This window comes from Dermacentor variabilis, chromosome 6 (genome assembly GCF_050947875.1).
Source record: "Dermacentor variabilis isolate Ectoservices chromosome 6, ASM5094787v1, whole genome shotgun sequence".
NCBI classification, from domain to species: domain Eukaryota; kingdom Metazoa; phylum Arthropoda; class Arachnida; order Ixodida; family Ixodidae; genus Dermacentor; species Dermacentor variabilis.
The window spans coordinates 65,009,723-65,022,125 of NC_134573.1; the positions used below are offsets into that span (position 1 = coordinate 65,009,723).

General features: G+C 49.2%; 1 pseudogene; it reads left to right on the forward strand.

Annotated features, from left to right (window-relative positions):
* Window positions 1-4,309: 4,309 nt before the first annotated feature.
* On the forward strand, window positions 4,310-5,846 carry LOC142584188 (speckle-type POZ protein pseudogene; annotated as a pseudogene).
* The last annotated feature ends 6,557 nt before the right edge of the window (window positions 5,847-12,403 follow it).

Here is a 12,403-nt window from a genome sequence, read left to right on the forward strand (position 1 = left end):
GTAGCGGCCGCAGCGCACGAGGACGACGCCCGGCTCGCGTCCGTGAAGTAGTTTCTGAACAGGACACGTCAGACGCCATCAGCATTCTCACTGTTTACGAAGATAAGCCCACATGTGTCTACATTGAAGTGGCAGTCACGCCAATCAACTCCAAATCGCAACCGCGCGTTGTGAAGTTCTTGGTCGACACTGGATCCGCTGTGTCAATTATATGGGAACAAGAATTCCGAAGCGTGTTCGAAGACAGCATACAATTGACCAGCTCTAAACTTACATTGTTGGACTTCCAACGCCGGAAGATTCCTGTGCTGGGACAATTTAAAACCGGAATCTCGTACAAGGAAAAAACGGCCGTTATAGCAATTCATGTCGCACCCGGAGGGACTTCTCTTCTTGGTCTGGACGCTGTGCAAGCTCTAGAGCTACATATTGTGGGCGCACAGCTACGTTGCCTGCACACGGCTGCCGAAGAAGGTTCAGGTGCCATGCTGGAAGGAGCAGCCAAAACGGCACAGGAACAGCACAGCCCGCTAAGTCTATCAAAGTTCGGTATGCCAGCTTTGCTATGGGCAAAATTTTGCCATTTGTTCTCACCAGGCCTTGGACTTGCCAAGGGCATTCAGCACAAGGTCAAGATAAAGTCGTCAGCCTCTCCAGTCGTGCAAAAGCTCAGACGGTTGCCACTTTCTCTGCGCAAGCCGGTTAGCGACCAGCTTGAGCGTCTTCTTTCTGATGATGTCATTGAAAGGGTTAACGCTTCCGAGTGGGTTTCTCCTATCGTTATAGTCCGCAAGAAGGACGACAGTATCCGCCTCTGCGTTGACTTAAGAGAGCCTAACAAAGCGATTGTAGTCGACAGCTTTCCCTTGCCCCATACGGAAGAGCTTCTACACTCTCTGAATGGAGCACGCCACGTTTCAAAGCTCGATTTAGCTTCTGCCTATTACCAGGTGCTGCTTCACCCAGATAGCAGAGACCTCACTGCTTTCATTACGCACGATGGCCTTTTTCGTTTCAAAAGGGTGTGCTTCGGACTGGCATCAGCCCCAGCTGCGTTTTAACACCTCATGACAACGGTCCTGCGAGGCTGCAAAGGGGTACTGTGCTACCTAGACGACATCATTATCTTTGGCAAGACTGAAAAAGAGCATTTGAGAAATCTGGAGCAAGTTCTTCAACGAATCTCTGAAGCTGGACTTAAGCTCAATGATAAATGCGTGTTTAATGCATCAGAGTTACCATTTCTTGGGCATCGCGTCAGCTCGGAAGGAATAGCTCCCCTTCAAGCCAAGGTTGATGCCATTGTTCACGCTGCCACCCCCACAGACACAAGCATGCTGCGTTCATTTTTGGGCTTGGTTGAGTACTATGCTAAGTTTATTCCCCACCTGGCTGAAGAGGTAGAACCTATGCGTAGGTTGCTTCGTAAGGATGTACATTTTGAATGGGATGACGCTGCCGAAAAGAGCTTTGCAAGGGTAAAGAAGCTCCTATCATCGCACAAGATACTGCAAATGTTCGATCCGACGCTCCCTGTTATTGTGGCCACAGATTCGTCTGCTTATGGCCTGGGAGCAGTACTACAACAGGCTCACGGCCCACACACTCGGACTGTTGCCCTCGCATCCCGAACTCTGACAGAAACGGAGCGGAAGTACTCAGCGGGAGAGCGGGAGGCCCTGGCGTGTCTGTGGGCATGCGAGAAATGGCACACTTATCTCTGGGGACGACCATTCACGTTGGTAACGGACCATCAAGCCCTAGTATCTCTACTTTCGACACAAAGCACAGGACAGCGACCACTTCGCATCACAAGGTGGACCGCTCGTTTGCTTCATTACAATTTCACAGTTCAGTACAGACGTGGAGAATACAACAAGGTAGCAGACGCTTTGTCCCGGCTGCCTGTTCCAGAAACAGAAGATTGCCTTTAGATTGAAGAGGAAGTTGTGTCTCTGGTCACATCTTCAGTTCATGTCAATGACCTTCGACTTGCTACAGCCGAGGATTGCAAACTCCAGGAGGTTGTTCATTTTGTTCAGACAGCATGGCCACCAAAGAAATCTTTGACTGCTGAACTGACTCCTTACTATGAGGTCCGGGAGGAATTGTCAGTAGCAGATGGTCTGCTTATGCGCTCGGAGCGTATTGTGGTTCCAGCCAAGCTCACTGCTACGTTTATTCAGCTTGCCCATGAATCGCACCCGGGAATTGTGAAGACCAAGCAACGTCTTCGTGAAAAGTACTGGTGGCCAGGTCTGGACAAACAAGTAGAGACTGCCATCCGAAACTGCACGGTCTGCCAGTCGGCAGACAAAAGTGCTAAGAGCTATCCCACTCCACTACAGCCAGTGGCCCTTCCAGATAAACCTTGGAGCAAGATAGCTATTGATATTGTGGGCCCATTTGAGCGTGCACCAGCCGATTGCCGTTTCGTTATATCGGTTGTTGATTATTTTTCCAAATGGCCAGAAGTTGCTTTCTGCAGGGATGTGTCTCCCACTAAAGTGATGGACTTCCTCCTGTCAATATTTGCACGAGAAGGCTACCCCGACGAACTGGTCTCGGATCATGGACCACAATTTACATCCCGAGAATTCGAGTCCTTTCTTCAAGACAAGGGCATCAAGCACAGCTTCTCGGCTGTGTATCACCCACAGGCAAATGGACAGGTGGAAAGGTTCAACCGTGTGCTCAAATCTTATATTCAGTTGGCCTTGCTGGAGCAGCGACCAGTGAAGAACACTGTTACAGAGTACTTGGGGATCTTCAGAGTTACTCCTCACAGTACCACTGGCCTTTCTCCTGCAGTGCTTCTGCATGGCCGGCACATCAGGACATCCTTGGACGTCATCAGACATCCCACTTCTAGCTTCTTCACGGACCCCGCTCCAGAGATGTCCTCACTTCGGAAGAGGGTGAAAGAGCACCAGCGCAAAAACAAAGTGTACGCTGACCGACGAAGAGCAGCCCGGGTACCGCAGTTCCAAGTCGGGAAGTATGTGCGCGTTAAGAAACCAATTCCTGGTCCGAAAGGTACTCCCAGCTTTGGACCTCCAATGAAGATCCTTAAGCGCATCGGGCGTTGGTCCTTCTGCCTGGAAGACGGTCGAACTTGGAATGCCTCACAGCTGACTGCAGTCCCAACGGGATCATCGCTACAACATGCGGTACGGTGGGATGACGACTACCAAACTGCGCCGCTACACGGAGCACAAGCCTCTTCGCTGCCAAGTCCACGGACACCTGGCAGAACCCCTGGGCAGTTGGAGCTATCCCCGTCATTATCTTCAGAAGGTGGTGACAGTGCTTCCGTTGTGATCGAACCTGCTGGCGAGCCGCCAGCGTTTCGTCGGTCCACACGGGATAGAAGACCACCGGCAAGGTTGCAGGACTATGTGCTTGTGACTGGCTTGTAAATATGTCTGTATTAAGGAAGGGGTAGATGTAGTGTCGCAGGGCGACACTAGGTGCCCTTAGTTGCATAACTATCAAAGCCATAGATGGCACCACTGTTGCCGGGTATATAGATGGGTGCTCGCATGAATAAAGGGTCTTGCGTCTGGTGTGATATGGGTTGACATCTGTCTCATTCTTCTGCTGACTACACTACACTAATCAGTGTAGTCATGAAATTGTCGCCCATGTCATCCACTTCTGGGCATTTCCTGAGCCTGTATCAATAGCACGTCAATAAAATGAAGCCAATGATCTGTTGTGTTGTAATACGACTCATCTTTTTTTTTGTCCTGCCGCATGATGGCATGATCGCCAGTATCGCGCGTGTGCTCAAGAAAAAAAAAAGGTACGCACGGCAGGGAGGATGGAAGGGCGGCTTAAAAAGAAAAGAAAACGAGACAGGGTGGATGCGTCACGCAGCATAACACAGTTTATAATTTAAGTCAACTGGTGAGCCGTTCATATGAACAGGTTCATTTCAGTGGGCTGAGCGGTTCCGAGCCACTCAGTGAAGCGAGCCGTTTTGCCCACCTCTAACATTTCTGATAGAGCGAACGCAGAAAACGGAAGGACGGAGGGCGGACTAACCTAAGCACACGTACTACTGCTAGCACATGGAGGAAGCTAAGGCGGCTAGTCTCGAAGCGTTGACGAGGCGGCCATTTTGAAACGCCGATGGCGATAACGCAGATCTAGGGTCTTAGTCGATTTTAACGCGTACGCAATTTTTGGACCCGTTTTATCAGAAAAAAAGTGCGCGTTAGATTAAAGTAAATACGGTATACGTGTCTTTGGGTGCCATCGAGAGTGCGGGCCGTGGCCGCAAGAGGGACTACAGTGCGAGGTCAAAAAGAAGAAGAAAGCTAAAGGCGGCCGGGCTGCTGCTCCCGTCATGATGGGCGTTGCAACAAGGGTACCGAAAGGCAACTTACCAACGCCGGTATAACCGCCCTTCTATTGCGCGCCGATTCTTTGCCTGACGGTCCGTCCTCTTGCATGGACATGGATGCCGGTGACGTCACTGACGTGTCAGCACAGGTACAGCCTCCCGAAAGCGTTGTCAGCGATCGCGGCGAACAGGGGTTCTGCCTAACCAACCAGAAAGTCGTCAAGTTGTCGTACCTGTGGACAATCACAAATTTCAATCTGTGCCATAAGCGTACCGGGCAGGCTCTGCTCAGTTCAACCTTCTCCGCGGGTGAGACCAAGCCCGTGACGTGGCACCTCAAGCTTTTCCCGAGGGGATCGAGCGAAGATTACGAGTACTTCGTGTCCCTATTCCTCGTATCCTGCAACACCAGGCGGGTCGCCGCTAGGGCGAGGTTCTCGGTCATCGACGCCGTAGGAAACGAGGCCATCCAGAAACAGACCGACACGCGCCTCTTTCGGCGCAAGGGCGAGGGCTGGGGGTTCGGGAAATTCGTCGGCAGACTGGCGCTGAAGCAGGACCGCGGCAACCTTTTGCCCAACGACACGCTGACGTTGAAGTGCGAAGTGATCGCCCTGGAGAGCAGCACCACCAGTACGCCTGGGACGAGCAGCGGGATGGCCGCGCTGCCCGAGTGCCGCCTCTCCGAGGACTTGGCATGGCTCCTCGAGAGCAGCAGCAACGCTGACGTCATGCTGAGGGTTGGAAGCGAGACTTTCCCGGCTCACAAGGGCATCCTGGCTGCCCGGTCGCCGGTGTTTCGGGCCATGTTCGAGAACGCGTCGGCGGAGGATGCGCTCCCCGAGGTGGCCATCACGGACGTCGAACCTGAGGCGTTCGCCGCTCTCCTGCTGTTCGTCTACACGGGTCGAGTGCCGGAACCGATCCCGAAGCCGGTCTCTCTTCTGAGGGCCGCCGACAGGTACAAACTGGATCGGCTCAAGGCGTCGTGCGAGATGACTCTGATCTCCGGCCTGAGCGTCGAGACGGCAGCAGACGCGCTCATCCTGGCCCACCAGCACGAGGCCCTCACGCTGCGCAATCGGGCTCTTGACTTCGTGTGCTCGCACATCGACGACGTGGTCGAGACGCCGGGGTGGGCGACCATCTGCAAGAGTCACATCGAGCTGCTGGAACAACTCTTGGTGACGCTCATCAACGAGCGCGGTGAGCCGCCGTCGAAGCGGAGCAGGACCTCGTGAACGGGACTCGCAGAGGACTACTCTGCCCGACAGAGTTCGCCCGTGTAGTGCAGAAGGTGAGGCAGTGCATCACGGGACAACGAATGGCCATGGACACCTCACCTGGCTTCTGAAGAACTTTGTCCATGCTTTACCCAAAAAGAAAGCGGTGACTGGCACGACAGCTAAAATTCGCGAAACAAATTTTTGGAACGCATGCGTTTAGCACAAGAAGCTTCCATGGCCTTTGCGTCAGCAAAATAAAGATTCTCTCTCGCTCTGTCGCTCTTGTTGTGACTCCTGTAGCCCACTGCAATCTTCTCGGCATTCAGGGCTCAGATTGATAAGGCTATTAAAGAGTTTGTATAGCTATATTGCAACAGTAGAACTAAGAAGCTCATACCGCAGTGACTTTGCACTGAACGGCTCCATTCGAAAGATCTGAATATTTGCACATCTATGCAGGGTGTTTCACGTAACTTGAACCAAGGATTTTAAAGTGGTTAGCCGCAGCTGAATAAAACCAACAGAATATGCTTTGCCGTCATGTGGCGCTCCTTATACTATTTTTTATATTCAGCTTAATTAGTTAATTAACAAAGATGAATTATGAAAATTTTGCTATATTCACTCTTTGGCCATTTGGTGTTTATTTGAGTTGTAGAGGGCATTCAGAAACTATCGATCCAATTTTTTTTTGGCAACGTACATGCTGCGTGGAGATTTTTTTTCGGCGTTTAAAGAAAGCCAGCAAAATATGAAATGAAACCACGTGACACCACAGCTCTAGGCATCGACTTTACAGTGCGTCAGCATAATTGGCGGTGGCGCACGGAAAGGAAGCGCCGTTGTCTTGATAAGCGATAGGATCGACTAACGGCTGAGAGTCGTGCCATACGATAGCGCACCAGCGCAGTCACGTGGTTTTACTTCATATTTCGCGGGATTTCTTTAAACGCCAAAAAAAAAAGAACCGCCACGCAGCATGTACGTTGCCACAAAAAATTTCATCGGTCGTTTTTTAACCCCCTCTACAACGAAACGAAATGCACTTGGCGCCAAAATTAAAAATTAAAAATTTTGCATAACTCACCTTAGTTAATTAGCTAGTTAAATGTAATATAAAAAAGGAGCGCCACATGCCGGCAAACCATATGCCACTGGCTTCATTCAGCTGCGGCTAACCACTTTTTTTAAATCCTTGGTTCAAGTTATGTGAAACACCCTGTATATTGAATAAGCCGGTATGTCGTAACATGTCACCTTACAAACCGAAAAAAAATATGTGCCATTTCACTCTGTGAAGGAGGATGACCAGCAAAGCTGCGTATGTGAGCCCCTTAATGCAGCACTATCCACTGCCGTGCGTCAAAAGCCGTATGCACATAAATTGATGGCGAGGCGCGACTAGTCGCTTTTCCATGATGTTGAGCCTCGGAAGATGATGAGGCACCATGAGGTATACATACCCATCATCATCATCATCATCATCATCGTCATCATCATCATCCAGGTTACGCCCACTGCAGGGCAAAGGCCTCTCCCATATTTCTCCAACAGCCCCGGTCATGTACTAATTGTGGCCATGCCGTCCCTGCAAACTTCTTAATCTCATCCGCCCACCTAACTTTCTGCCGCCCCCTGCTACGCTTCCCTTCCCTTGGAATCCATTCCGTAACCCTTAATGATCATCGGTGATCTACCCTCCTCATTACATGTCCTGCCCATGCCCATTTCCTTTTCTTGATTTCAACTAAGATGTCATTAACTCGCGTTTGTTCCTTCACCCAATCTGCTCTTTTCTTATTCCTTAACGTTACACCCATCATTCTTCTTTCCATAGCTCGTTGCGTCGTCCTCAATTTAAGCAGAACCCTTTTCGTAAGCCTCCGGGTTTCTGTCCCGTACGTGAGTACTGGTAAGATACAGCTGTCATACACTTTTCTCTTGAGGGATAATGGCACCCTGCCGTTCATGATCAGAGAATATCTGCCAAACGCACCCCAGCCCATTCTTATTCTTCTGATTATTTCTGTCTCATGATCCGGATCTGCGGTCACCACCTGCCCTAAGTAGATGTATTCCCTTACCACTTGCAGTGCCTCGTTACCTATCGTAAACTGCTGTTCTCTTCCGAGACTGTTAAACATTACTTTAGTTTTCTGCAGATTAATTTTTAGGCCCACTCTTCTGCTTTGCCTCTCCGGGTCAGTGAGCATGCATTGCAATTGGTCCCCTGAGTTACTAAGCAAGGCAATAGCATCAGCGAATCGCAAGTTACTAAGGTATTCTCCATTAACTCTTATCCCCAATTCTTCCCAATCCGGGTCTCTGAATACCTCCTGTAAACACGCATTGAATAGCATTGGAGACACATACCCATATATTGTTGCAAAACGCGGCACGACACATTTTACTAACGAATCCCGGCACGCAGGGCCGGATTAAGGAAAACGGGGCCCTGGGATAATGCGCATGCAGGCCCTCTTTCCCTATACTGACCCTCCCCACCCCCCTCTCGCCTGCTACGCTATTCGAAATATGCCATGTTTCGTTTTAATTTCACCAAATTAGAAAGAACCAAGTGCGATCAACGGCATTATTATTATATTTATTATTATAAGGAAAACAACAAAACTTGCTTGAAATGCGTGCTGTTGTAAACACCAACACATGTGTTCACTTAGTGATTAAGCTGCATTCTGTTTTCAGCAAAAGCTAGGCTTTAAGGAAAGGTTTAGTGCACTCAAGATGAACAAGAACGTAGAAAAGACAACACAGCTCAGATGTCGATCCTTCTGAAGTTAGGCTTTGTTTGCATCACTAAGTTTAATCCCGTGAGGTTGTGACGCATGGTTGTATCCAAAACATTCTTTATTAAAATTCAAGCTTCAGACTGCAGTAATCTTTATACACGTTACTCTATGAATATGCAATAGATATACACAATACTTAAGGCAATGCAAACACCATAAAAATACACTAGAATACAGATGAAAATTACCAACTGTAATTACAAAGCATTATTTGAAAATATTTTGGTTAAAGGTAAGACAAGCAAGGACGACACCAAATAAACGTGGCCACTATCAAAAACACCTAAAATACAGTTCTTTATAAGCACGCTAAATATCACAAGAACAAACAAGAAACGAACAATGAAGATTTGCATATATTGAATTACACTGCTCAGCGTTTCATTGGCAACGGGGAGGCTGGGAGGCGACACAACGAACTTATTGGAACTATTCATGTATAGCGCAAACAGTCCTTTTTTAAAATGGCATCTTTCGCGCCTTCGCTTTGGCGAAATCAGATATAGTCTGTTCGAAAGATAGATCGCGGAGGAGGTCACTTTCAATGGACATGATAGTAAGCGAGTTCACCTTGTCGTCAAGGAGGCTCGAACGAAGGCGATTTTTTATCAGCGACAACTTCGAAAACGATCGTTCGGTCTCACAGTTTGCCACGGGTATGCTTAAATACATTCGCAAAGCAATAGAAAGGTTCGGAAACACATCAATAAGCTTTCTTTCGTGCAGCAACTTCACTATTCCCAGGGGACTTGTGTCCTGGCACACAGAGTTGTGCAGAAAGTTCGCAAACTGAACGATGTCGGCGGAAAATGCTGGCTCCAAATCATTTTTGTAGGTTTTTACCAACTTCTCAGACTGCTGTGCCAGACAGGCCTCGCTCCCAACTTCTGTCAGCAATTTTACGAATCCGAACCTTTCGCAGAGTTCAGTGTAAGCCGCCTTTCGCACTCGCAGAGCAAAACCTAGACTGTCAAGTACAACATTGTAGGTCTCTACGATAAACCTTTTTCTACCTTGTAGCGCACTATTGCTTTTTCCGTCCGGGTGCTTACTCAAAACGATGCGTTTGCCCTCATCCTGAAACATTGATTGCTATTTAGCGTTCGTGCTCTCTCTGCGAAGGTATCGAAGAGAGGTCGCAAAGAATTAACAAAGCCTTCTAGAGAGCTCAGCAGGCCTACAGCAATTGAAATGTCTAGGCCGGGCTTCTGAATTGCTACGCTCGTTTTGTCGAAGGGCTCCAAGATGTCACTCTAGAAAATTGCCATGAATTCAGTCTCTTGTTTTGTCATTTTCTTGAAGAGAGAGTGCGCTTCGTTCCTAGTTCACAGTTTTCTTCCTCGTTCTTTGATATAGCTTCAAGGCAACACAAGTCTGCATTGAAATTTTTCAGAATGGCCTTACATGATTCAGCGTGTCTTGACCACCTGGTCTCAGAGAGACTTTTCAAAACAAGCTGCTGGCCAATTCCGCCCATGCTGTCCAAAAGATACCTCCATTGCTTAGGTGAGGCAGCAAAGAACACATACAGTCTCTGAATTACGGTGAAAAATTTGATTGCCTCAAGGCAACTGTCAACGCTACACGGGCCAACTAAGGTCGGTTAATGACCAGCACACCGGACGTAGACTGCCAATTCGTTCAGGTGTTTGATTTGAGCTTGCAGTCCTTTCTATTTCCTGACATATTACTCGCATTATCATAAGCTTGGCTCCTACAATCATCAATTGAGATGCCATTGGTCGTCAAGAGGGACATCGCGGTATCGAAAAGATACAAGCCGGTATGCAATTCAATTGGAAAAAATCCAAGAAAGCGTTCATACACTTTCCCATTTAAATAGTATCATAAAACAACTAACAGCTGATCAACGTGAGTAAGGTCTGGAGTCGAATCAACAATTAAAGAGAAGTATTTTACGCGTTTCCCTTCGTCAACGAGACGTTCTTTGACAGCCTTTGCCATATGTTCGATTAATTCATCAAAAATGGTTTTTAACAGATACGATGGGTGGCCTTTTCCTTTGCTCCAGTAGCGTTCGATGTGCTCCTCTAGAAAGGGATCAAACTTGGCAATGGCCTCAAGCACTCCCATATAATTGCCATTTCTCGGTGAACCACAAATCTCCTCATATAAACCCTAAGCCCCTAAACGCTAGGTTGCGCTCAGCTAGAAGCTTAACTACAACGACTACGCGCTTCAACACCTCTGTCCAGTAAGCGGTCTCAGTGACAAAATGCTTAACCAGCTCCTTGTCAATTGCGCTGCTCGTGTTAGAGCGGGCGAGCCATGCTGCCACGTAGTTCCGGTGCTCGATGCTATTTTCATGCGCGCAAATCTTTTCTTCTGCTCTTTTCCAATCAGAAAAGCCGTGCATGGTGAAAGCACTGGGATTGCTTGAAATCGAAAATAGTTTGCACATGAAACAGTAAACGGAACCTTTGGACTCCGAGTACATTAACCAGTGTCGCTCGTACGCCTCCCGTGTTACAGCGTTTCGCACGAAAAGACGAGGTGACATATAGCGTTTCTGAGTTTTGTATTGCCTTTCAGAAGACGGAAAATTTTCTGCCCGATTTTGAAAATACAATGGCCCTTTCTCAACGCATACACTCTGAAAGCTGTCAGTAATAACGTCCGGCCACTTAGCAGCGTCACTTCGGAGAATCTCGCAACGTACCTCTTGCTGCGGGGGTGTCTGTACTTCTCTGTTGCCGCAACGAGAAGCCGTCTCATTCGTCCTCTCGAGGCAAACTTTGTTGGTGCGAACATGATTATTTGAAGCCAAACTAACACGGAACAAGTGAGTCGGTTCTTGGAGCGTTGTTTCCTGGCGCTCGTCAGTAGAAAGAGGCTCATCGGGGAGGTTTGGCACCTGTTGATCAGCAGTAGTAGAAATCGGGCGTGGCAGACCGGACACCTGGAGCTCTGTGGCAGGGGCCCGGCCCAGTAGCGTAGACGTTGCTGACTCAGGAAAAGGACAGGGTTCGGTTAGCGTCGGTTTCTCAGAAATATGGACGACCGAGGTTGGCTCCGTTTTCACAGGATCCAGACAACCAAGATGAGTGAAACCTTGCTTTTTGCCATGAAACCGTGGTGATGGAGTTAGCAAGTCCTCCACAGAAGCACAGTCGGTACTATTGGGAGTTTGACACGGACTCTGAGTAGAGCGATAATACTGCTCCGCGGAAGCTGCATTCAGTAGGTACTTTGTGATCCTTGGTAGCTTCTTTTCACGCTCTTGTCTTTCTAACTTCGCCTTTCGTTTAGACGCACCACTTTGATGCTTCCGACCGAGCATTTTCGCATGAATGGATGCTAATTGTTTACCGGGCACTTCGTCTATCCGACGCGGCCGCAGGTGTCCAACGGTGGTTGTCCCGATGACTGGCGCACGCTGCCTGGATGGTCCGTGGCTGGCCGAGAGTGGTGCGTCCCTCGGGAGCTCCTCAGCGGGCGCGATTATGCAAGCTTAACCGGCGGCTCGGGGCTAAATCGCAGCGCGCGATCAACCTCCTTTCTATCTCTGTTGTCTGTTGCTAGCGCCAGAGCAGGCGTTCACATACGCATAGAGTTCCTTGTACAAATTCCCTCCTTCTCCGTACAAACTCACTCCTTCTCCCGTTCCGGTCTCGTCTTCCTATTGGCTAGGAGCAATCGCCTGTTCTGCGAGGTGCTCGATTTTTCTTTCGCCCCGTCGACGCCGAGCGCGAGAACGAAGGGGAGAGGGTGACTCCGAGCGCGGGCGAAGTTACGCACCCTCCGTCGCCTCTGAGTCATCTTTTTCTACTTTTTTCTGGAAAGTTCGGCGGCCAGTCTGACCTACTCTTTCCGTCGAGCGCGCGCGAGGGTGCGCAGCCACTAGGCAGGAATGGGCCCTGAAGACAGGCCTTTGTGTCCAGCTCTCCAACTTCCCCCTTCACTCTTCCACCACCCTAGCCCGAACAGTGAACATTCCATGCCCCACAGCACGCGGTCAAAAGCACGTGTGACGTCTTCTTTCCTTTCTTGCCTAGACT